The sequence below is a fragment of the Asparagus officinalis genome, chromosome 4, assembly GCF_001876935.1.
Source record: "Asparagus officinalis chromosome 4, Aspof.V1, whole genome shotgun sequence".
Lineage (NCBI taxonomy): Eukaryota > Viridiplantae > Streptophyta > Magnoliopsida > Asparagales > Asparagaceae > Asparagus > Asparagus officinalis.
Genome location: NC_033797.1, coordinates 67,565,419 through 67,592,134, shown reverse-complemented (window position 1 = coordinate 67,592,134; position 26,716 = coordinate 67,565,419). Strand labels below are relative to the sequence as shown.

The window sequence follows — 26,716 nt, the reverse complement described above, 5'->3', positions numbered from 1 at the left end:
TGAAAACCCCCTCCTTCACAATCACAAACTCCGCCGACGCCTCTGCCAAATGCAGCGCGAAAACCACCTGAATCCTCCTCCTCGTCCTCCTGCCGATCCCAAAGACCTCATCAAACCCTGATCAAAACCCTCCTCGCCTCCCCTCACGGTCTCCTCCTCCCTCGACAAGATCCCCATCACCAGAGAATTCCCCACGAGATCCCCATGCCCTCATCAAAGAATCGAGTTCACACAGTTGGCCCACGAGATCCCCATCGCCGGTGAAATACTCCTCCTCGACGATCACAGACCCCCTAGCTTCTCACTGTCGATCACATCCACCACCTGGTTCGTCACCATCACCACCAGCTCGAAGACGTGGAAGGCGTGGGGGTGGAGGAGGAGGAAGGAGCTGGCGGCGAGGGGCAGAGAGGGAGTGGGGGAGGAGAGGGGGAGGGAGGAGTTGGGGTGGGAGAGGATTAGGGGGGTCAATTTTGCTATTTTTTGTTAGAGAAGTCAGTTTTGCTTGTTAAAATTGCAAAATAGTTGCTTTTAAAAATTTGTCCTTTATTTAACTTTGAGGAGTATAATTATCTGTACCTCACTTTCCACGCGTATTACATTCGACCTCTTAGCATAGGGGCCACATGCCCATTAAAACTACGACGGGCGAGCAACGGATAGTCAAGAGATTTTTCGCACTACCCAACTAGCATGTCACCAACATTTCACTGGTTGCGCCGGTTCCATATGATTTCAAATTTCAAAAATACCGCTCTAAAATTACAAGCCCTAAATAATAATAGTAATACTGCTAATTTATAAATAAATAAATAAATAAATTACCCACTGCTACGCACAGCAAATCAGAGTCCTTAAATTCCTCATTCGTAATTTTCGAAGCAGCGCTCCTCTCTCTCTATCGCTCTCTCACCCACTCTTTTCCCCTTTTGTTCAGGTTCCCCCACACTCTCTCGCTTTATTAAAAAAAATCTAGGGTTTTCATCTAAGTATTAGGGTCTTAATCAATCTTTAATCTCTTGAAATCTTGATCATTAACAGAAACCAAGCAAAGAAATGAGACAGATTCAGTACTCGGAGACATACTTCGACGATACCTACGAGTACAGGTACTCATTCAATCAAAAAAAACCATATTTTTGTGCATTTTTGTTCTATTATATATTCAATTTGATCTTGAATTACAGAAATTTGATAATTATTGATGATCTTTTGGTTAATTCAGGCACGTTGTCCTCCCGTCTGACGTTGCAAAGATGCTGCCCAAGAATCGCCTTCTCTCTGAGGTAATCCCAAATTCTAGAGCTTTCTTTCGAAAAGTTTTTACTTTCTTTGAGTTTTTTTGCTTGAAGTTAGGATCTATAAGGATAAATTTCACAACCCCCCCCCCCCCCCCCCCCTNGAAATTTGGTTTGAATTCATCGCAAAGGGTCACTTTTTTAAGGTTTAGGGCTCAAATTCTAGATTAGAAGGCGAAAACGTTTTAAGGATTGGGGGTTTCGTAAAAGTCCCAAAAGTTTAAAGGGGTTCTTGTTTTCTTCGAAAGTTGAAACTATTGTGGAATTCATTATATCTTCGATCGATTACAACAAATTCAAAAGAAAATACTCTTTTTATAAGACTTCTTTGACACAATAAATGAAAATTACAACTCTCTAGAAAATAACACAGAAATTGTTTATCGATTTCTGTTTTATGGGACTTTGCCTATGCCGGGAGTGTTTTGGCTCGTGGACTAGCGATTTACAGATTGTGAAGGGGTTATGGGATTCTTCCTTCATTTATCGAAGTAAGAATTTGAAGCGAATATCTTATAGATGTAAGATGTTCACTCTTCCAAAGATCAGGTCAGAGCTTAGATCTCTAGGAATCACTAAAAGCTTTAGAAACAGTTGTGAGGACTGAAGGCTCTCTCTCTTGCTCTAATTCAACAAAAGGCTTAGGCTTCTCTGCTATATTCTGCTCTCTGTCCTTTGCTTCGTGTCTAGGAAGGTATTTATAGGGATAGGGGTGCACAACAGTGGAAATGAAGGATAAATAACTGACCAAGTGTGTATTCTTTGGGCACGTAAGTATTCGCTGCCGCAGATATTAGCGCGTCACTGTGGTCTGGCGTGGCTAAAGGGCAGTTCCAGTCACGTTCTATCACGTTCTTAACAGTTCTCTCACGTCTTTAGGCCCACGAAACACCACTTTTCTCCATCTATAACCACCCCGCACGTTAGCACACGTTCTCTTTCTAATATGCCGCCACGTGGACCCTCAGAAGGATGTTAAAACTGTTAATAAATCATACAAAGATACCACATGAATACGCGTGCAACCCTCAACTGCTGCGTCTACGCGCGCCACACTCGACTGTCGCACATTGTCACGTCATCATAGGCTATCGCGCCTATGCGCGTCACCATAAGCTGTCACGCCTATGTGCATCGCCATCTGTTGTCTTGTTAACACACGTCAGTGTATCTTGTCACCGGTATGCACATTATTCTATGTTGTTTTGCTTCCTTTGGTCTTATATGATCTCCCATGACTTAGATAATAGCGTTTATCGTCTTCTATTTATCTTGAACAGTATTTGGATATCCATAAGTATTTTTTGATGCCTACAGATACCTCATCCAAAGTATCTCAGACTCATTCTTTTACTGAAAAGTCTGGGATACTTTGGATAAGATAGGTCTTATTTGCAATCTCTTTAGTGCTTAGTTGAAGAGATCGTGTAAAAGGACCTGTGAACGACTTTAACTCTTGACTTCTTCACCTTTTAGTCTATTCAGTGCTTTGTAGAATAGCTAAAAAAATTTTGATGTTGTGTTTATCGCTTGACCGTTGTTGAAGTCTTAAACTGAAATTAGTGCTTTGATCTGCAATTTTAGTTCTTATTGCTGAACCAACATCGGACGGATTGTCGACGCATCGGCATTCATGAGGACATAGTTTATACTCATAGACCTATCGGAGTTCTTGGGAAATAGTTTTACCTCGTATACTAGTTAGGAGGTTCAAGGAGATGCAGTTTATACTCATATACTCATCGAAGTTCGGGTATGCATTCCAAATACAATGGGAAATGTACGTATACAAATACCCATGAAATCATTGTGTGTGCGTGGCGCCTTTGCGCGTCAGCGTCGACTATCGTGCTCACGCGCGTCAGTGTCAACTGCCACGCTCACGCGCGTCAGCGTAGACTGCCGCACGTGAGCACGTCAGCATTGACTGCCGCGCACAGAGGCGTCCCAGCGGGTTTATAATTTGCGTGTTGGGTCTTTTCGGGTTGTTTTTTCCCGCTTCTCTGAGTTTGAAATCATCTCCAAAACCCTATAAAAGAATTCTCAAGCCTCTTCCCCTCCTCACCTCTTCATATTTCGGTGATTCTTGTTCTAGGGTTTCGAACTCTTCTTGGTTCTGAGCTTTCTCTTCAGTTCTTTCTCCATCAAAGCTTGATTTTCTTCACCCTCTGGTAAGAAACCAATCCTAGAGTTTTGGTTCCCTTTGTATGTTAAACTTTTATTTGAGATTTCGACAAAACCCTAACTTCCTTGTGTTTTCTAGGTCAAAATTCCTCTTTTTCACTATGTCACTCAAAAGATCCAGGGTCCACAAGGGCAGATCTGCAGCCCAAGCGCCAGAGGAGGCTGAGGTCGTTGCCTCTTCTTTTGGAGGTAAGCTTTTTTGTGTTTTTTTTCTCTGTCCAAAATTGATGATTTTATATATATAACCTCATTTGTCAAAATATATAACCTCATTTGTCTCCTTTGAGAGTCATCCGAGAAGAGTTGACATCCTCCCTCGAGGGGATTGACTCTATAAGACATGTAACATGGCCAAGATATGAATTTTGCTCATATTCGTGGCTTTTTGAAGCTATCGGCCGCTGCTTAGTTACCGCGACAGCATGTGCTGCCGCGGTTAAGCGCGGCAGCGTGCACTGTTGCGGTAACGCGTGGCGGTGAACACTACCATGGCCACTTAGAGCAACGGATTTTGCTCTTTTAGCCTCTTTGTTTAACCGTGATTCGATTTTGTTTACAGTCCACTTTCCCTTTGTTGCTTTTGCTGATGGGGAGAATACTGGTCAAAGTAGCACTCTTCATTCCTCTTTTGATGGCAATTTTCTGGTCAGAGGGGTCCGTCAGTTTAATGAGGATAGTGCTGACAATATCCTTGAACTCATTTATGAGGGAAGTTGTCGCACACTGCATCAGTCATTGACCGGCAGCATACACTGTCGCGGTAACGCGTGGCGGTGAACACTACCATGGCCACTTAGAGCAACGGATTTTGCTCTTTTAGCCTCTTTGTTTAACCGTGATTCGATTTTGTTTACAGTCCACTTTCCCTTTGTTGCTTTTGCTGATGGGGAGAATACTGGTCAAAGTAGCACTCTTCATTCCTCTTTTGATGGCAATTTTCTGGTCAGAGGGGTCCGTCAGTTTAATGAGGATAGTGCTGACAATATCCTTGAACTCATTTATGAGGGAAGTTGTCGCACACTGCATCAGTCATTGACCGACTCACCTCTAACACCTATTCAAGATTCTACCGAGCCACTAAGGAAGCCTGACTATTTGTTCGGGGATTCGGTCGAAGATCCTGACACCCTTTGCTGTGGTCCTAAAGCTTGGATGAATGAGTATGATGGGGACCTTCTGTTTCTTCCTCCGTTTCCCCGGCACTACTCGATTTTACAACTACGGAATTTAACCGTTTCAAGGAAGATGTCATGGCATTTGCCAGATGACCACGCACGCATCCATTGTGGGTTCATTGGTAAGGATATTAGTGCTCCTGGCTCTATTGGTCGACATACCATTCATGGTCTTCACCCAGGGGTACTTGGACTAGATAGTGGACCTAACAATGAATTGATAATAAGGGCCAACACAGTAAAGAATCAGCTTGCTCAAATTGGCAGAGAATTTCCTCTCAAGAAGTTCAGATGCTTTGGTTGGGTTCATTCGCTTGCTGACAAATGGTAGTCTAGGATGACCAATTATGTGCTCGGCCGCTGGGGTCAGGAGTTAGCTAATGTAGGATTAGATATTCTAATTCGAGCTAGCATGTATGGTCTTTCGATAAGTGTAGATAATTTTCTCGGTCTATTTGAGTCTTATAACCCGGATACGAATACATTCTTCACCAAGTACGGGGAGTTAGGGCTTCCGCTTCATGAGATGATAAAGGTCTCAGGGTTACCAATAGGGGACACTCCATACCAAGAATATTTTCCCGCTAATCGTCAACTTATGAGGATGAAGAGGGCTAGTTCTGTTGCCTATGATATCCTTTGGGAATTAACCTGTCATTATCAAACGGTGGTAGCCAGGATTGAGGTGAAAAGTAAGAAGGTAGCTCAAGTCAGTCTGAAATAATTCGTCGATTATTTATTCCAGAATCTCAAAAGTTTGACTGGTGAAGCAGTTTGTGAATCACCTACGCTGACTCCTTCTGATGTTAACAAGCTGATCGTGAAGATCAACGCTCAATCTTATACAATTGGATCATCTGAAGGTGGTTTCCCAAGCGGCACGGAATTCAGAACCTTCTTATGGCAGGCCACAAAGAAGATGAGATCAGAAACTCTTCTTGCTGGGTACTTAGCTATTTGGCTAAAGAAGTGTGTGGTGCCACATCAACCTTCGGATTCTCTCCCACTTGAAGTTCTCTTCCTTGCTGTTCAACTAGCTGTTAGGGGCCGATTATCACTACTCTCTGCCATGATTGCCGACATCCACAGCGGGCTACGCGGTTTAGCTAAGACTTTCACACAAGTGGGTGCTGAGCCCTCAAGTAAAATCCCTATGTCGAGAGTAGAATTGTCGTACACGTATTTGATGACCTGGCAGGTTCTCCACCGATCTGATATGATGTCGGCTCCCAAAATTTTTGACCCGGAGATTCCTTTGCTACAACTCTTGGAAGGATGCAAATGGTTGAGTCCATCCCGACAATGGCATAATGTGGTACGACAATTCAGGGAGGCTAAGTGTTGGGAGTTTCATAAATGTTTCCCTTGATTCTCAGGTGCTTATAATGAAATGCACGCCGATGAGGAAATACCTGGGACTAATAGGACCTCTCTCAATTTTGGCGGCTTTCATTGGCTGATGAACATTCGACCAGGTTATATGGTTTTCCGGTCGAAGAACATTTGTAGAATTGAGCCTTATTTTCCCTGTAGATTTGCGCGATAATTCGGCTATGATCAGCTGTACGTTGGGAACCCGAACAAGTGGCCAACAACCTGCGGAGGTCTTATCGATGGAGTGCGAGCTTGGTTTTGGAATGTTATCGGTTGTACCGAAGATCAATTTAGCCTACCCGTCGCTGAGCCCGAGCTTCGTACGACTTTTCTCTATTGTTGGTGGCTCTTAGCTGCCAATTCACCCACAAAGAAAAGGAGAATTGCTGAGTTAGAAGTCGAAGCTGCTTCTCAGCTCGCTACTGAAATGGTCCGAAGGACTGTAGCTTCCAAGGATGGAAAATGTGCTACTACGTCCTCTCGCAAAGGGAAACAAGTGGCTGATGCAGAAGAGAGTGATGAATTTGAAACATCTAGCGAGGAGGATAACGCTGAGGATGAAGCTGAAGCTGATACTCCTCCTTCTCCTGTAGCCCACCGGACTCATCAGGTTTCTTCACCTAAATCACCAGGTGCTCCTTCAAAGGGTATACAAATAAAGGAGAAGAATATTCCCTTGTCATCTTCTAATAGGATGACCGTTAAGTGGCCTGTCCGTGAAGAAGAAGAAGAGGCCCAATCACTTATTCGCAGGAAAAGACCTTGATCTCCCGTTTCTTCCGAGGCTCAACACCGACCTTCTCAAGGAACTAAACTACGCACGAAATTTCGTCATGAGAGTTCTGAGGTTCCAAGGGATACTCGTCTATCGAAGAGGATTAAGAAGACTGCCCATCGAGAACGTAAACTCCCCCCTTTACCTGAAGAGGAGTTCACCCAAGACCTTCCAATTGACGAAGGAGGTAAAATCTTGTTCTCGTCTCTCTTTCATTATTTTAGTTTTGAATATAAAATCTTATTTATTCTTTTTCTATCGCAGGTGGGCAGGAAGAAGAAGGAGAAATTGTGTCCGAACCCTCTTCCCCTGGCTTAATGGACGTTGATGAATCCAGTTTCACTCAACAAATGCACAAAGCGATGAGTGATGAGCTCGTTGGTGTAGACATCGCTGTTCCTCCAGTTACTGCATCGACCCCATAGACCACCGACACAGGTACAAATATTTTCTTATTTGGAGGGTAATTCTGAGAAATAAATGAATCAGAACATGTTCCTCTTCTACTAACCTGTGCTCTTTATCTTCTTTTATTTAAACTAAAGGAAGTAAGTGCGAGTAGTAGCACTGCTGATCCTACCGCTGTTGTTGAAGGTAATATTTTTATTCAGCTTAGTTCATTCATACCCTTATGCACATACCGATTTGGTCTTTTTGTCCCGTAGATATTCCTGCGAATGAACTAAGAGACCAGGAAATTACTCATGATGTGGAGATCGGAGACTTTAGTGAACATGATTTCAATCTCGATATTTCCGAAGATGACCACCAATGTATTTTTGATTTGCTGTCGGACCAAGCTCCGACTGCTACTACAGGACCAACTACTAGAGTTGGTTCTATTAAAGTAGGTACATCAGACGGTATGTACTTTCGAACTTAGGTCTTCAATTAACCTCTTGTTTCTCATTTTAATAATTAAATAGGAACTTTAGTCGTAGGACCAACCCTTGAAGTTGATACGTCTACTATCATTGGTGCATCCGATCAACCTGAAGGTTTTGGCTTTCTGCTTTTAATAGGTCCTCCAGCTGAAATCCCACCGTTAGCTATTGTTCCTCCGACTTCTGATACTGCTGAGACTGAACCCGTTATAATTTCTGACCTGTCCCCACTTGTTCACGAAGTCAGAACGTCGAAGGCAATCGTGGAAGAGCAAACCACCACAACTGCTACTCCACTTGGTATATCCTGTCTTTAGTGTGTTTTATAATTTGATTCACGCCTTTGGAATATTTATTCATCCTATCCCGTTTGTAGAATCTATTTCTAAGGGACCTGTCGACCTGGACCCAAAGTCGGCAGAAGCTACAACTGAACAACCATCTGATGTGGCGAATCCACCACCAAGTATTATTCCTGAACAAACTTCGGTTGCTGCGGAGCACGCCTCAGCATCGACAAGTCAAGGTAACCAAGTTATGGAATTTTCCATCAAACTTGATCTATATACCAGCGTATATATTTTATATTTATTTGTCCCCATTGTAGCTCCTTCTTCAACATTATATAATTCTATCCAAGAATTATTAGCGGATGAAGATCCAGATAAAGCTGTCATTTGTTCCGATCTTCAAGGGTTCATTTTCTTCTTGAATACTATTGTCAATCGAGTTATCCTCAAAGGATCCCCTTTCGAGAATTTTAAAAGATCTCTCGATCGCCATGTTTTAGAAATTAGAGAAGACAGATATGCCGAGTTGGCTGATTTGATCAAAGCTTATTTAATCGACTTCAAACAGAATGTCGAACATTTAAGGGATCTTCGTACCAACGGTGTGTCTTCTTATATTACCTCTCAAATGGATTTAAGACTACAGGCGTGACGTGGTTATCAAAAATCAGCTGAACTCGAACTCTAAAAATTAAGGACCCGTGTTAGTCAGATGAGGGTAAGTATTTCCAAGAAGGCACAAGCCAAGATCGACTTGCATCGGAATTTAGAGTCAGATCGAGCCGAGATAGCCTACTTGAAGGAGCAACCTATGAAGGCTGAAGATGCTCAGGAAGCTTGGGAGTCCGATCTGGAGGCATTAACTCGAGCCGAGTCAAATCTTCAAGACAAAATACTCACCGAAAAAGAACAAGAGGTCATCAAGCTTCAAAGTGTTGACGAAGGAAGCTTTAAAGCTAATTTAGTATCTGAGCTTGAACAAGCTTATGTGATAGAGCTCTCCAAACTTGAGGATCAAATCCGTCAATATAAGCTGTTGTAATTTTGAGGGCATATATTTTTCTTGTTTTCTTTGTAACTTTGTTTGAATGCTTTTGATGAATACAGTGAACTCTTTTGCTCATTGAAATTTTATTATGATTACTCATTCTTGTTTAGAATAAATAATCATAATACTTATAGGATTTTTGGCAAATCCTCAACCTTCAACGCGTTTGATGCACTTTTACCGACCACCATTTGAGTCGGGCTAGTATGTGAATTATCTAAATCCGTTTCACATATAATGTTAGGCTAAAAGAATTAAACTCTTTTAGACTTTGAACTATAATATTGAATATGTAAGCTATATGTGTTAGATGTAGGCTTATCTCTAATTAGGGATCGAGATAATATCCCCCATGCGTGAATAGCATGGATTCCGAAATATGAGCAGGTTACATTCTCTTGGCCGAAAAAATGAACTCAAAATCGGAGAGGAAGAATTTTATATTCTATCTCCTGATCTCTTATTTGTTGGTAGAGATAAACCCAAAATCTGAGAAGAAGAATTTCATATTCTATCCCCTATTCTCTTGTTTGTTGGTAGAGATGAACCTAAAATCGGAGAGGAAGAATTTTATATTCTATCTCCTATTCTCTTGTTTGTTGGTAGAGATAAACCCAAAATCAGAGAGGAAGAATTTTATATTCTATCTCCTATTGCAAAGGAAACTCTAAGTAGGATTTCCACTTAGAGAATCTGAATGGGTTCGAATAATCCTAACTGTCATAAGGTTTCATTACTCGACCCGAAAGTGGACCTCTCGTTCGTGGAATGAATCGAGAGGGGATTTTGGTTATGGTTCTAACTATAATAAGGTTTGACCAAGTGGGGGTTGAGATAATTTTATCTTTAATAAGATAAATTGTTCAAATGGAATTGAGGCCCTTTCGTTTGTTGAAGAGGGATCTCAATTTTGAAAATGGACCTCTCGTTCATGAAAGGAATCGAGAGGGAATTTTGATTTTGGTCCTAATTGTAGGAAGATCTGACCAAACCAGAAATGGGAGTGGGGTACAAATACAATGGGAACGCTGACTCGTACACATCACTTAACGGGAATTTCTGGTGTCAAACACGGAACTTTGACATGAAAAGATTCGGTGGTTGATATGGATCAATAAATTGAACTCTTTGGACATTGTATCATAATTTCGACCTTGGGAATGTTCGAGATTAGACACAATGGAAGTTTAAAAAAAATTATTAACCCATGTTGGATTTTATTGTACCCACCGTCGATTAATCCGATCGGTGAGGGAATTTTGTGGTGTGGGGTTATGAATCATCGATCCTCCCATAACCACACTGTGGGGGTTTTGTGAGGAAAGACCAATTGTATTTTGTCGTCGAATCTCCTCTCAACAAAATACCTGGAAAGTCACAGTGGAAGATTCTTAATTATCAGATAACCACATTGAAAGAGTCTTAATTATTTCCATAACAATTAAGAGTGAATTATTCAAAGGATCAGCTTCCATTCAGAATAACTGACCGATTTCGGGTTATCCTTAAAAATACCCTTTACAGTACTCTCTAGGAACTTCCCGTTCTAAATAGGTTATCCTGAATATACTAAGGGTAATATTTCTTCAGGAACTTCCCATTTATCGACATCATAATCTTATTACCGTCCTGAGTGATCAAGCGATATGCACCGTTCGAATAGAGTGTTTCTATTACAAACGGTCCTTCCCATTTGGGTTCGAACTTTCCTTTCTTCTTGGAATTAAGAATCATGGGTCTCCAAACAGCAAGAACCAGATCTCCTTCCTTAAAACTTCATCGTCGGACTTTTTTATCGAAAGCCCGAGAAATTCTAGCCTGATAAAACTCGATTTGTTACTGAGCTTCCAAGTGTTTTCATCTAACATTTCTAACTCTTCGAGATGTTTCTGGTGATGTTCTTCCGTCGTCATTCCCGTTGCGAGAGCGATGTGGAGACAGGTAATTTGTATTTCTAAAGGAAGAACAGCTTCGCATCCATATGTTAAGGAATACGGGGTTGCTCCAGTTGGCGTACGGACAGTTGTACGATAAGCCCACAAAGCTTCACCAAGTTTGTCATCCCAATCTCGCTTATTGACTTTCACAAGTTTTGCCAAAATCTTGATAATTGTCTTGTTGAAAGATTCGGCTAATCCGTTAGCTGTGGAATTATAAGTAGTCGATGAAACGTCCTTAATTCTGAATTTACCGTAGAACTTGATAAATGCATTGCCGACAAATTGAGGACCATTATCGTGTACTATTCGCCTTGGGACACCATACCGATATATGATGTGGTGTTTAATGAATTTGATAACATTACTCGTCTTTACTTCTTTAAGTGGAATTGTTTCTGCCCATTTTAAGAAGTAATCAGTGATTGCCAGAATAAAACAGTCACCTTTAACCGAAGGCGGGAAAATAGGACCTACAATATCCATTCCCCAAGTTTCAAATGGTCACGACGTCACTGACGGGTGCAAATGCTCCGGAGGCTGGTACATATAATTTGCATGTATTTGACACACCTGACATCGTCGGACATAATCTACCGCGTCTTTTACCATGGTAGGCCAATAGTATCCCATCCTTCTAAGCCGATCATAGAGTTTGGGGCCGGGCTGATGTGCACCGCATGTTCCATCGTGCGCTTCTTTGAGTGCCTCTTCCGCTTCTCTATTAGATAGACAACGGAGTAATAAGCCATCATACGAACGTCGATACAGTATTTGTGTCGTAGCTTTGTAATAAAATCTCGGTGCTCTGCGTCGAACTGAATCTCTTTCTTTTATATCTTCAGGTAAGATACTATGTAGGACATAATCAATGATAGGGAAATGTCAATCTCGAACTTCGGGTTCAACTCTTATTGAGTGTGCTTCTTTGATACTTGAAGTATAAATTAGCGCAATAAGTTGGTGAGTTCTTACTATGATTAACTATTCTGTATCGTGTGGTTGAGCCAAAGATACCGACAATGCTACCAACGCATCTGCGTACACGTTCTGGAGGCGTGGGATGTATTCGATAAAAAATTCCTCGAATGAACTCGCCATTTCAATAGCTGCTTGGTGGTACGGAATCAGATCATGATTTCTGACCTCATATTCACCTCGTATTTGGTTGACTACTAGTTGAGAATCATAAAAAGCTTCGAGGTATTCGACCCCCAGGTCTTTAGCAAAATTAAGCCCAATTATTAACGCATTGTACTCAGCCACATTATTAGAGCATGGTTTGGTCAACGAATATGCTCTAGGCAATACGTGCTTCTCCGGGGAAACTAAAACGACCCCTACTCCTGAAGAGATTTTAGAACATCTGGGTGCACTCGCTACGTTAGTTGCTCTGGAAGCTCTATCAAAGTATAATTTCCATACTTATTGATGTGATGTGGTGTTAACTTCGTGAGTTTCATCCGACAGATCATCGTATAACTCGAATGTATCTTTCGTAGGGTTCACCGTTAATAGATCGCAAATAGCTTGTCCCTTAACTGATTTTTGCTGTTTAAAGTGCAGATCATATTGGGATAAGAGTAGGACCCACCTGGCTAAACGTTAATTCAAAGAGGCCGGTTGGGTCATGAATACTCGAATCGGATTCACGTTGGAAATGACATAGATTGTCTGCCTAACTAAATAGTGTTGCATTTTTTGGATTGCGAATACCAGGACGAGACATTCTTTCTCGATCATCGGATAGCGAGATTTAGCTCTTACCAATGTATGACTTAGATAATACACAGCTTGTTCGTGACCGTTATCGTCATCCTGTGTAAGTAATACACTTAACGAATAGCTCGTCGCTTTGACATAAATCAAAAATAGTCTGCCCGATTTCGGTGCAACGAGAATAGGCGGATTCGCTAGATATGTTTTGATATCTTCGAATGCCTTTTGACATATTTCATCCCAAAGGAATGACACGCCTTTCTTCGTGAGTTTAGAGAACGGTTGGCATTTTCGAAAAGGTTCGATATGAACCGATGGATATACGCCAATCGACCTTGCAACCCTCTGAGTTCCTTAAGATTTCTCGGGGGTTGCAATTCATGTATTGCCTTCACTTTATCAGGATCAATATGAATACCTTTTGTAGTGACGACGAATCCAAGAAATTTACCGCTGGATATTCCAAGGAAGGATTTAGTCGGGTTCATTTTCAGCTGATGAAAGAAATTTACCGCTGGATATTCCAAGGAAGGATTTAGTCGGGTTCATTTTCAGCTGATGACTCCTCATAAGATCGAACATTGTCTTATATTCCAAGGAAGGATTTAGTCGGGTTCATTTTCAGCTGATGACTCCTCATAAGATCGAACATTGTCTTAAGATCATTAATATGACTATTTTTGTCGCGGCTCTTAACAACCAGATCATTGAAGTAGCATTCAATGGTCTTCTGAAGGTGTTCTTGAAAGATCTTCGTCATTGCTCGTTGGTATGTGGCTCCGGCGTTCTTCAAACCCAAAGGCATAACAGTATAACAAAAAACACCAACGGGTGTCCTGAATGCAGTATGTTTCTCATCTTCTGGGTGCATCTTGATTTGATTATATCCTAAAAATCCATCCATAAATGATATCCTCTCGAATCCATACGTGTTGTCAATAATGACATCCGTAATTGGTAGAGGGAAGTCGTCTTTAGGACATGCGGTATTCAGATCTCTAAAGTCGATACAGATTCTGATTTTTTCGTTCTTTTTGAGGACTAGAACGATATTGGCCAACCAATCAGGATGTTGTTCTTCTTTGAGGAAACCTGAATCAATCAATTTCTTGACTTCAGCTTCTATCGCCTCTATAATCTGTGAATGAAACCGTCTTTGTTGTTGTTTGACGGGTTTGACATCCGGTTTAATATGCATTGCCAAATTTGCTCCTTTTCTTCATCTTTCTGCCGATTTTATCTGACAGAATAGTTTGTGCTTTTGTTGTGGAGGATCGAAACATATGGCAAAAGATTGTAGAGATCCGATTGTATGTTTCAGATGTCAAGGAGTTGGGCATGAAGCTAAGAATTGTTCTCGATTTGAAGCTGGAGGTGGTGGTAATGGTAGAGGTTCTGGATTTGGGGGACGTGGCCATTTGGGTGGTTGATCTGGAGATAATTTTGGAAACCGTGGTGGTGGGGGACGTTTTGGTCAAAACCCTAATTCTGGTAGGGGTGTTGGTCGGTTGAACCCTTGGCAATGGCGTGGAATCAGGAGTTAAGGTAGCAAGATAAAGGGAAAAGACCTCTCTCATCAGTTACTGAAGAACATGAACATGTGTTTCAATGTCAAGATCATAGGCCTAGAGATTTTGGGGATTTGGAGGTTGAACTAAAAATCTCAGGTGATCATCCACGTTTTTCCTCTGTTGTTCTTCGTTTTGAAGGAGAGGTGAATTTTGGGTTTTAAAAGTTTAGAAACTTTGCTATTATATCTTTTGTGGAGGGGAGTAATGTCTCGTTAGAAAGACTGGAACTAGATTTGAGAGCTTATTTTCCAGTAAATAAACATTGAGATGTGAGACTTTTTACTAATGGAGAAGTTTTAGTTAAAATTCAGCCGTGGAGGCAAATGGAGGATCTGATAAAAATGGGAGTTATATCTCTAAGATCTTGTAAAATCAAGTTTATAAGATGGAATGCTTGGGAAGGGAATATGGTGGAAAAGAGAAATTCTCAGGTGTGGATCAAATTGAAACATGTTCCTCCTCACTTATGGAATAGAGAATCCTTTGATTTGATGGTGAAGCCTTTTGCTGATTTAGTTGATCTTGATCCACTGACAATTGCTGCTTCAGAGTTTGTGGATGCTGTTGTGTTAGTCAGGTGTGTAGATTATATTGATATTCCTAAAGTTTTGAAGATTTTTTTGGGGGGGGGGGGGGGGGTATAATGTTGATGTTTCTATTATGTCGATTATGGGTGAAAGTGTTGAAGCTGATAAGAAAAAACAGAAAGTGGATCATATAGATGATAATAATCAGAGTTCTTATCAGGATAAATGGTTTAAAGGGAGAAAGGATAGTGGATCTGGCTCTTCTGATAATAATTCATGGACTGTTAGACAAGACTTACGGAATAATCCATGGGATTCTCCAGCTGCCAGATTGTGGAATGAAGCCAAATCTTTTTATCAAAATAAAAAGTCTGTGTGGGAAAGTTGGGAAAACAAATCTTCAAAAGATAGTAGAGCTGAGCAAGTTTCAGAACAAATGAAGATCTCTGAAAATGAAATTCTGGTGGATCAAGCTGTGAATGGTGATAATAATAATAAAACAGAGGTTGAGGTGGAATTGAATGTCTCTTTGTCTCCTATCATCTCTGAAGACAATGTAGTTCAGGAGATAAAAGAAAATGTTGTAGTTGAAGAGTCTAACAGTAAAGCTCTTATGGTTAGTGTAAATATTGATGGGGAAAATTGGCTACCAGTGTTTTACAACAATGAGGAAGGAACATAAAGAGAAGAAGATTTTCCAATTATTCAACCTTTGAATTCCTTACCTCCTACAGAGCCTAGTCTTAGCTCTAAAGTTGCTTATGTTAGAAGATGCTCTAGGTTTGTAGATTATGAACCTATGACTGCTTTGGACAGAGCTACGTCAAGAGCTGCTTTGAAAGACTCTGACAAAAGTTCTCATGGAGCTTCTTCAGGTGAAAGTTCTTCTTCTTTGGGTTCTTCTTTTGTTCCTATTCTTTTTGATGTCTGTTCTGATAAGCAGTTAAAAAGATTTGCTTCAAATTGTGTCATTAATCTTGAACCTCAAGGGGATTTTAATCCCTTAAAAAAGTGAGGCAAATGGAGCAGGAGAGAGCTACTTTTGAGTAGTCTCTGTTTATTTGTATTTGAGGAGTTTGATTTTACTGCATATGTTGGTTACATGGAATGTAAGAGGGCTTGGTTTGAGTACCAAAAGATTTGGAGTTAAAGATTTTTGCCAGTTAAATAAATTTGAAATAATTTGTTTATAGGAAACAAAATTGAGTTGTGTTAATGAGAAAATTTTAAATAGTCTGGGAGGTAATGTGTTTGAGTGGGTTTGTTTACCCTCTATTGGTGCTTCTGGTGGGATTTTGATTGGTTGGAATAGTAATAAATGGAAGATGCTACAGGAGTATTCTGGAGTGTTTGTTTTGACTGTGGTTTTACAAAATAAGAGAAATGGTTTTGTTTGGAATATTTCTTCAGTGTATAGTCCAAATATTAACAGTGAGAGAGCTCTTTTTTGGCAGGAGCTTGGAAATATCAAAAATATTTTCTCAGGTCCTTGGGTTATGGTGGGTGATTTTAATGTTACTGATAATGCTGCTGAAAGAAAGGGTAAAGCTATTCATAAGAAAGAAATGGAAGAATTTAATGAGATTATCAATGAGTTAGAGCTGATTGATAGTCCTTTACATGGGAGACAGTTTACTTGGACTAATAAAAGAAGATTGCATTCTATGGCTAGATTGGACAGAGTTTTTTTCAACTCTGAATGGGAAGATGCATTTCCTTTTTCCAGACAACAAGGTCTTTGCAGTCAATTATCTGATCATGCTCCAATTAGTTTTGATTGTGGAGATAATCAAAATTATGTTAAAAGTTTCAGATTTGAAAAAATTTGGTTACAATCTGAGGAGTTTAAGAAGGGTGTTCCTTTATGGTGGAAGTGTGCACCAAAAAGTTCATCTGCTGCTAAGAATATTATTGGTAAGTTGATATTCATGAGAAAATGCATCAAGCAATGGATTCATTCCAATTTTTATAGTGTTAAACAAAAAAAAGAAAGACTTGTTGGATAGTCTTTTAGAATGGGAAGTATTAGAGGAAAATAGAGATTTGGAGGATGATGAATTGATTAAAAATGATATTTCCATGCAATTGAATGAGATTTTGATGCAGGAGGAACAGATGTGGAAGCAAAGATCCAAAGCACATTGGTTAAAAGAAGGGGATAATAACACTGCATATTTTCATAAAATTGCTAATGGTAGGAAAAGGAATAATTTGATTGCGTCAATTTCTGTAGATAATGTGGTGGTGAGTTCTGAAGAAGGAATAGCTCAAATTTTTCAAATCATTATGAAAAGATTTTTGGACAGAGAGAGCCTCATAGATGTCAGCTTGAGTGGAATAAGCTTTTCCCTGTGGTTGAATGGGGTCCTAATGATATTGAAACTCCTTTTACTGAAGAGGAAGTTTATAAAGCAGTATTTGATATGAATGGGATAAATCCCCTGGTCCAGATGGATTTCCTGCTTTATTTTTTCAAGTTTTTTGGGATACGGTGAAAGTAGATATTATGAAGTTGTTTGAGGAGTTTTTTTAGGGTAAGTTGGAAATTAATAGGCTCAATTATGCCCATATTATGCTTATTCCAAAAAAGAATGGGGGCTATCACAGTTAATGATTATAGACCTATCAGTCTACTAAATGTTATTTTCAAAGTGATTACCAAAGTTTTGACAAATAGATTAAATGCTAAATTGGAATGGCTTATTGATCCTGTCCAATCTGATTTTATCAAACATAGATTTTTGCTTGATGGAGTGGCTGCAGCCTAGGAGATTATTTCTGATTGCTTTCAGAATAAAAAAAGAGGAGGAATTTTATTAAAATTATATTTTGTGAAAGCCTATGATATGTTGGATTGGGATTTTATTGTAGAGGTGTTGAAGGCAAAAAAGTTTGGTGTTAAATGGATAAAATGGATCAATTTGTGTTTAAATGGGGGTATGTCTGCCATTAATGTTAATGGTAAGCCTGGGAGGTGGATTATGTCCAAAAGAGGTGTTCGTCAAGGAGATCCCATTAATGTTAATGGTAAGCCTGGGAGGTGGATTATGTCCAAAAGAGGTGTTCGTCAAGGAGATCCTCTATCACCTCTTCTTTTTGTCCTAGTAGCTAATTCTTTCACCAGAATGTTGAATCTTGCAGTTGATTCTCAACTCATTGAAGGTCTAGGTCCTCCTAATATGACTCACAAAGTTTGCTGCCTACAATATGCAGATGATACGTTGATATTTTGCAAAAATAAAAAAGAATAGCTGACAGTTTTAAAGCTGATTTTATACTGTTTTGAACTTGCTTCTGGTTTAAAAGTAAGTTTTAACAAGAGTTTTCTTATAGCTCTTGAGAATAATAATTCTTTACAACAAAGCTTGGCCACTATGTTGAATTGTAAAAGTGGGAGCTTTCCCATTGCTTATTTGGGGATTCCTTTGAGACCTGGAAAATTAAAAAAAGATGATTGGTCTCCTTTGATTGAAAAAATTGAGAGAAGGCTGGCTTTGTGGAAAGGCAAAACATTGTCTAGAGAGGGTAGACTAGTTTTAATTAACTCAGTTCTATTTTCGATGCCTAATTTCTGGTTATCTTTTTTCTTATTCTCTTCATGGGTTATTGATAAAATTGATAGGATGAGAAGAAGGTTTTTGTGGATTGGATCTTTAGATCACAAGAGTTGTACAAATTTGATCAAGTGAGAGGAGATATGTAGACCTAAGCTTTTTGATGGACTGGGAATTATAAACCTGAAAATTATGAACAAAGCTTTGTTAGGGAAATGGTTTTGGAAATGGTTTGAGGATAAACAGGTGCTTTGGAAACAGATCAGCTTTTATAAATATTTTGAAAGAAAAGATTGGACATAATTTTTTCATTCAAGTAGAGGGCAGTTATCTCACTTTTGGAAAAATCTTTTTCTTAATGTTGATAGTTTCTTATGCAGTATTCATGTTAAGGTGGGAGAAGGAAAGCATACTTTATTTTGGCTTGATAAATGGTTAGACTCACATACCCTTGCTTCTCTATTCTCATCTCTCTTTATTATCACTTCTTCTCCTTATGCTTCTGTTAGCAGTCTGAGGGAAAAAAGGAATAACACATGGATATGGGATATTAAGTTCAAGAGGCAATTGACAGGAAGTTTGGTTTTTCAGTTTTTGAATTTACTGAATCTTATCAAGGATATAATTTTTGATCAAAAAGAAGACAATAGAATTTGGTTATGGGAAGCAAATGGTACTTTCTCTGTTAAATCTTTCTATCAATTTCTTATTGATGGAGGTTTACGTTCTGACTGTGCAGACATTTGGAAGCTTTCCATTCCTTTAAAAGTGAAACTTATGGTTTGGTTAGCTTTAAGGCAAAGTTTAAATACAAAAGATATTTTGGCTAAAAAAGGAATTAATTTAGAGCTGAATTGTGTTTTGTGTTCTAAAGCTGAAAAGAGTCATACTCATCTGTTTGTTGAATGTGAGTTTATATTCTCACTTTGGAGATCTATTCAGTTCAAATTAAAAATCGGAAAAGACTTCAAAATGAAGTCTTTAAAGGAAGTGTGGATTACTTGGACTGCCGGGGGAAATAAGGACTGCAAGATGGAAAGAGATGTTACCATTTGTGGTGCATATGGCAGGAGCGTAATAATAGACTCTTTTCTAACAAGAAGAAGAGAACACTGGAGATTTTGAATAAGATTATAACTTTTTTTACATTTTGGCTAGGTTCTAAAATTATAGATAGAGCGGCCAGATTGCAAGCGCGAAGAAGGAAGAAGAACGAGAGATTGGGAGACTTACAATCAGTTGGAGCTATAGGAAAAGAGAGCAGTGTGGTGATTCAGCTGGATTAATCTCAATCTGCAGTGGTTTAGTTGATATTTTGATGAGTAAGACTGTTGTTGAATATGATACTTATTTTTGTGGTAGTTAAGTTTCTTTGAGAGGTTTAAACTTTGTACAAAAGTGTGTCTGGTGCTTTTGTAATTTTAGTTGAATTTATGTGCACATTTTTGGTTGGAATGTGCACATTATATGTAACAACCAGTTTACTAATTTAGCGGGCTGAATTACTATATTGTAATCCATCCTTTTTCTCAAAAAAAAGTCTATGCATTGCCACATTCGGGTCAAGTCCCGACATATCTTCGTAATTCCAAGCGAACACGTCGATATATTCTTTAACGAGGGCAATTAATTCTTCCTTCTCATCTGCCGAAAGATCGTCGCTAATAAATATGGGTTTCGAATTGATTTCATCACCCATATTAATCTGGACTACTTTATCCTCAGTAGGAGGTTCCCTTTGTTCGAATCGACACCCATATTAATCTGGACTACTTTATCCTCAGTAGGAGGTTCCCTTTGTTCGAATCGATCGCCATATTGGATATTCATGTAATGTATCCAGGTTATCCTCAGTAGGAGGTTCCCTTTGTTCGAATCGATCGCCATATTGGATATTCATGTAATGTATCCAGGGGTCTTCCCAAGTGGGCAACTGATCATCGCCTTCTATTGTGGAAGGGTCAACCGTTGCCATGTTTGACATTAGAGTTTTGAACCTTTCCCCAATGCTTACATCAGAATCCCAAGTTGAAGCATCGGATGAATACCCACTTTTATTTGTTAGTTGGTTAATGATTTGTTGGCAATATTCATCATCAGATGTCAAAACATAACTCAGACCTCTTCTATGGCTGTAGTAATTGTCCGGCTTTCCTTTTGGTACATAGGTAGGACGGGGTGGAACCCTGGCTCCTTGACCAAAACGAATACCTTCACCGAGTGTTAGGTCATATCCTTGCTTCTTCATGTAGTCGTTTGCTTGTGAACTATACCTAGAGAAATGCCGTCCAGGTCCTTCATTATCTGAGTTAGTGTCCAAGAAAAGATCAGGGGTTGGGGATGGTTCCCCTTTTCCAAAGATTATTTCTTTTTCACCCCTTGTCTTTGCAGGTAGGATTATAGTCGTTCTGACTGAATCTTAAAGATATTTCGTCGTCGTACAAGACGAATGAAGTGGCATGTGTAGGTCTGGGTTATTATATAATTTGTGCAATACATTATCAAGACAACGCGAGTACTCTAAGTCATCATTTATTATTTCATCGGCAAGTTGTCAGTTACAACTTTCATCCAACGATTCACCACCATCAAGATCGATTACAAGAGGTTCAATGTCATTTAATACAAGACATTCACTATAATCGAGCCCAGCTTCGGTATTAGCTTCTTCTCCGCTGTCCGTACCATGGGCCGATGGTTCAGTATCGGACTCGGTACCATAAAGAAGGGAATCAGTAAAATAATTTTCTAACCCCTTGAATGGTTGCTTATCCACGACCACCATCTTGACCTCATTGTTAGTGTCAACATATTTCAGACACTGATGGAGGGTGGAGGGAACTATAAGATTACTGTGGATCCATGGGCGACCCAACAGTAAGTTATATGAAGTCTCTGCATCGATCACATAGCAAGTGACTTCTAACTTCAAGTCTCCGAGTTGACACTTCACCCGAATTTTTCCTAACGGCCTTTACCCGCTAGTATTGAACCCGTAGATAACGGTTCCTGTGGAAGCTAGCTTGTTGGCGGGAATTCCGAGGTGATACATCAACCGAAATAGCATGATGCTGATAGCGGAACCCGGGTCAACTTGGATCTGATTGATAACGCTCAAGCTAATATATCCGGTGAAATATAGAGGCCTATCATGCTTTGAATTCTTCACTTGCATGTCTTCTTTGGTAAAAATAATGCAAGGGAACTTTGTGGCTGTTAGGTTGCAATGCTGAAGTGAAGATTCTGGCTCTTCAGGGGCTGGCTTGATTTGAGTAAGGAATACATCCGAATCAGCTAAGGCTTCTTGTAACGCTTCCCTAGTATCCTTTGAAAGGCGCAATAACTCGTATAGCGTGATCCTTACTGGGATATTGGCTAACTGAGTCATAACGTCGAAGCGGTATTAAGAATTCGAACTTTCCGGTTTATCCTTTCCAATCGGTCAATTGAAACGAGACTGCTTCGGAATTTGAACCTCTTTGTGTTGAGGCTCTTTCTCCTTTTGCTTGGCAGCTTTTTGAGGTTTCTCGGTTGCTACGGGTGGAGTTGTAACCACCCCAGCTCTGCTAAAGTCTTATTAGGTACAGCTTTCACTACCCCCTGCTCGGCTAATTGCTCAGATGCGCTCGGGTAATTAAAATGGTATTCATTTCCACTTCTAGTAGCGAAAACTTCATGTTCTCCTTCTAGTAGCTGGGATCTCTTCATCATTATCTTCGGGAATTGCCGAGGCTCCGTAACAAGAGTTCTCTTTTCCCTTGCCTTTCAGTTTCTTCTTGGACACGGATGTGTCCATTGTTCATCTTCAAGCAGATCAGGATGAACCCAGAGGATTTCACCATTTGGAGTTGTATGTGACACAAGTCCTTTTTGGCGCTGTCCATGAGGGTCATCGTTGATGGTTTGCATTTTAACCTTTGAAACTGGTTCGGGTTAGAACCAGGATAAAGGTACTGAGCCAAAACTAATAGACACCGTATTTGCACCTACTTTCTTCTCTTTTGGTTTCGGTGTCACGATACCAACATCGATCACATCGATCAAGGTTTGTATTTTGTCTTTTAAAACACAACATGCCTTGGTGGGGTGGTGGACCCTTCTGTGGTATGTATAATATTTTGGATCGTTAGTCTTCTTTGCTTCTTCTTGGTTCGTGACTGGTGGAAGTTTGATCTTATTGTTATCCAATAGATACTTAAAGATGACTGGAACCTTGTTATCTTTGAAAGAATACTCTTTCGGGAACCTGGGTTCCGAGGTATTAGGCTGCCTCAGGAGCTGTTGATTCTGATGCGGTGCCAACTGGAAAGATGACTGCTGCGGTTGTTATTATTATGGCTGTTGTGATGTTTGATGAGCATCGACAGCAGCTATGGATCCTCTTCCTCTGCCTCGAGGGTTAAAATTTTGTTTTTGAGGATTGGCTGGTGGCTGACCCCTCTCCAACTTCTTTCACTTGAGAAAGCGCTCGGCTTGCTCGCCTCTCACCTTTAACTCTTTCCATGTTTTAGAGGGTACAACCCACATGACTTCTAGTACATCCAAGGACAAGTTATTATGACATGTCTGAAGGATGAATTCTTCCGTGAGTGGATCTCGACAATTCACCGTCTTGTTCTGGAATCGTTTAACGAAGACATCAACCGACTCCTCATCTTTATGTTTCTCATCCAGCAAAGTGCCAATAGATACCTCAGTATCATCATCGAAGAAATAAGTAAGAAATAATCCTTCCATATCTTTCTAGCTAGTGATACTCCCGGGCTTAAGACGTCAGTACCATCGAAGGCAGGCCCACGAAGGGTTCCTACGAATGACCGAACCATCAAAGCTTCATTTTTAGAGATTGCGTCGAGATGAGACTTGAAGTAAATCAAGTGTTGAGTGAGTGAACCCCTACCATCAAAAGGAGTAAAGTTAATTAGATTAAATTTCAGGGGATAAGGAATCAAGTCCCATTCCCTTGAGTACGGATATGGGATGCCCATTTTCTTCACTTTCTAGGCTGTCATTAGAGCATTGACTTTGCTCTCAAGATCTTGTATCTTCTTTTCCTCTTCCTCACTCTTCTTCAAATAGATTTGAGAAGGTTGAGTAGATGACTTAGCCGGACTACTTCAAGAATTATCTTTATCAGAAGGAGGATCAGTAAAGATAGTTTCATCTTCCTTATGGTCATTATCGACCTCGGTTATACGTATAGGTATGGCATTATGCTGGATGGATTCAGCCTTTTGGCTCGATTCCGGTTGGTGTTATTAAGCCTGCAAATCTCGCATCTGCTGCATCTCAACTCCATCTCGGTTTTGATTTTGCATTGTTTAGCTAACACCTCCTACAATATCTGAGCTAATTGGTCAGGTGTAATCGCAAATGATTCTCTAACTCGTCCAACACTGGATATTGTATCATCCGAGGTGACTACAGAACATGTATCTGAAAGTTCATCGTCTGAAGATAGACATTCATGCATTTTCTTCTAGTCTCGACGTCGGTTGGCCCTTCGTTGTAGTCGTGACATCCTTTGAGAGAGAGAGAGACCCAGCTCAACTCTCCCTCCCGGAGAGAAATTAGGGTCAGGGTTGACTAACTGTTTCTTCCTTCTATTGGTCATGTTGATAATGACCTCTGAGAACTCATCTTCTCGCACAGCGGATTTCTTCCTATTGAAACGTCTTGCCTTTGGTCGTGGCGTTCCAGTAGAAAGTCTTTGAAATACGGAGACTCTTGTCAGTTCAGCTTTAGAGCAACCGCATTCCGACAACACTGCCTTAATAAGTCTCTCGCATGCGTAGTGAGACTCCACTTCTCGAGAAATTCTTTTTCGTGATTTATTATTCTGATAATACAACTCATCATTATTCTGATTCGAGCAACCTATCTCTTGCTTTTGAACTTTGTTGTCATGCATAGAACGACTAGTCATCGCCTCTGGGCGATCCAAAGTTAAATTCTTACATCCACCCCCTTGCGGGTATGGAGTCGTTACAAGCCCTAAACAAGAGTGTATTGGTACTTTCTCATTCTGGGTTTGTTTTGTCTTGACCGAAGGATACATACTACCCCCAGTATGAGGATTCACTTGGGGTTCATTTACCGGACCCAAGCGTTCTCTAACCGGAGCTTTACCTCGGTTGTCAGACAGCTTTACAAACATAGTTGTAGTAGACGGACTAGGAGCAGACGCTGGCGAGGGTTAATGAGTGCTCTTGTGACCCTCCCCTTGGCCACGGCAGGGGTGAGTGTCGCGGTCGAACGACGCACCGCAGTAGGGTAGACTGCCGCGGTTAAAGATCTTGCCGCGGTAGTATGGACTATCGCGGTTGAACGAGGAATCTCCTTGATTCAACTCTCAAGCAAGTTTGGTTTTAGGAATCCAAACCTTGCGGTTCTTTGGTGATTTTTTTAGCACCATTTCTTTCTTCCCTTCCTGTGTTTGTTGACGGAGAGCACGAGTACGAGCGACGTTTGCACGATGCTTTTGTATGCGTTCTTTGAGGGTCGAACGAGTCCTCTTGACGAGGGTCCATTCCTCCGTTGTAAGTTGTACAGAAATATGAGTGTTCTATCGTTGGGGCAATTAGTTCACTTTATGCTTCCTCGACTCTAGGTCCGCGTAGTAATAGACCCGTCAGTTTGTTGTAGGGCCTTAGCCAATTGATGAGCATGGCGCTGACGTTGTCTCTGACGAGCTCTCTTCGTCAGTTTCAATGACTCCTTATGTGGTGCAGGATCATTAAGAGCAGAAACATTGCAAGCAGAATTTTCATATGTAGTCTTCATCGGGGTCGAAGACTAGAAAACCTTCTTGGAAGATGAAATCTTCCTGCATTTGCGAGGCGAAGAAGATTTTGAGGATGATGATGACAAATACTCCTCAAATTTTGCTTGATCGAATTCATATTCGATCTCTTTATTGATCACAATCTTGATCGGTTGCGACACTGCGGCCTCGGCAGCGAGGCCGTTGGCTCCCACTATGATCGTCAGTTTGTTTTCTTTGAAAATTAAAACTATTATGGAATTCATTATATCTTCGATCGATTACAACAAATTCAAAAGAAAATAGTCTTTTTATAAGACTTCTTTCACACAATAAATAAAAATTAAAACTCTCTAGAAAATAACACAGAAATTGTTTATCGATTTCTGTTTTGTGGGACTTTGCATGTGCCGGGAGTGCTTTGGCTCGTGGACCACCGATTCATAGATTGTGAAGGGGTTATGGGATTCTTCCTTCATTTATCGAAGTAAAAATTTGAAGGGAATATCTTATCGATGTAAGATGTTCACTCTTCCAAAGATCAAGTCAGAGCTTAGATCTCTAGGAATCATTAAAAGCTTTGGAAACAGTTGTGAGGACTGAAGGCTCTCTCTCTTGCTCTAATTCACCAAAAGGCTTAGGCTTCTCTGCTATATTCTGCTCTTTGTCCTTTGCTTCGTGTCTAAGAAGGTATTTATAGGGATAGGGGTGCACAACAGTGAAAATGGAGGATAAATAATTGACCAAGTGTGTATTCTTTGGGCTCATCAGTATTCGCTACCACGGATATTAGCGCGTCAGTGTGGTCTGGCGCGGCTAAAGGGGCAGTTCCAGCCACGTTCCATCATGTTCTTAACTGTTCTCCCATGTCTTTAGGCCCATGAAACACCACTTTTCTCTGTCTATAACCACCCCCAACGTTAGCACATGTTCTCTTTCTGATATGCCGCCACGTGGACCCTCAGAAGGATGTTAAAACTATCAGCAAATCATACAAAGATACCACATGAATACGCGCGCCACCCTCAACTGTCGCGCCTACGCGCGCCACACTCGATTGTCGTGCATTGCCGCGTCATTATAGGCTGTCGTGCCTATGCGCGTCACCATGAGCTGTCGCACCTATGTGCATCGCCATCTATTGTCATGTTAACACACGTCAGTGTATCTTGTCACCGGTATGCACATTATTCTATGTTGTTTTGCTTCCTTTGGTCTTGTATGATCTCCCATGACTTAGATAACGGCGTTTATCGTCTTCTCTTTGTCTTCAGCAGTATTTGGATGTCCATAAGCATTTTATGACGCCTACAGTTCTCTCTAATTTTTATAGTTAAAGTTCATTAACTGTTTTCTTCTTATTCAAAAATTTATCCAAGTGTGGTTGTGAATTGGATATGTTAGAATGAGTGAAGGGTGATCGGAGTTTAGCAGAGCAGAGGGTGGGTACACTACGCGATCCACCGCCCGGAGCCTCACATCATGCTCTTTTGTAGGCCTCTCAACTACTAGCAGTAGCAGGAGGCTCAGGCCGCGATGATTCAGAAGTGAAACCCTAATCCACATGATCTTTTCAACCTCATACATTGAAATATTTGGGGTGTTGGGAGTCTCACT

General features: G+C 40.5%; 1 long non-coding RNA gene across 1 annotated transcript; it reads left to right on the top strand.

The window, feature by feature from the left end:
* Nucleotides 1,071-26,496, top strand: LOC109835996. The gene is made up of 3 exons (XR_002245771.1): nucleotides 1,071-1,109; nucleotides 1,226-1,286; nucleotides 26,479-26,496. It is a non-coding gene; the product is annotated as an uncharacterized LOC109835996 (long non-coding RNA).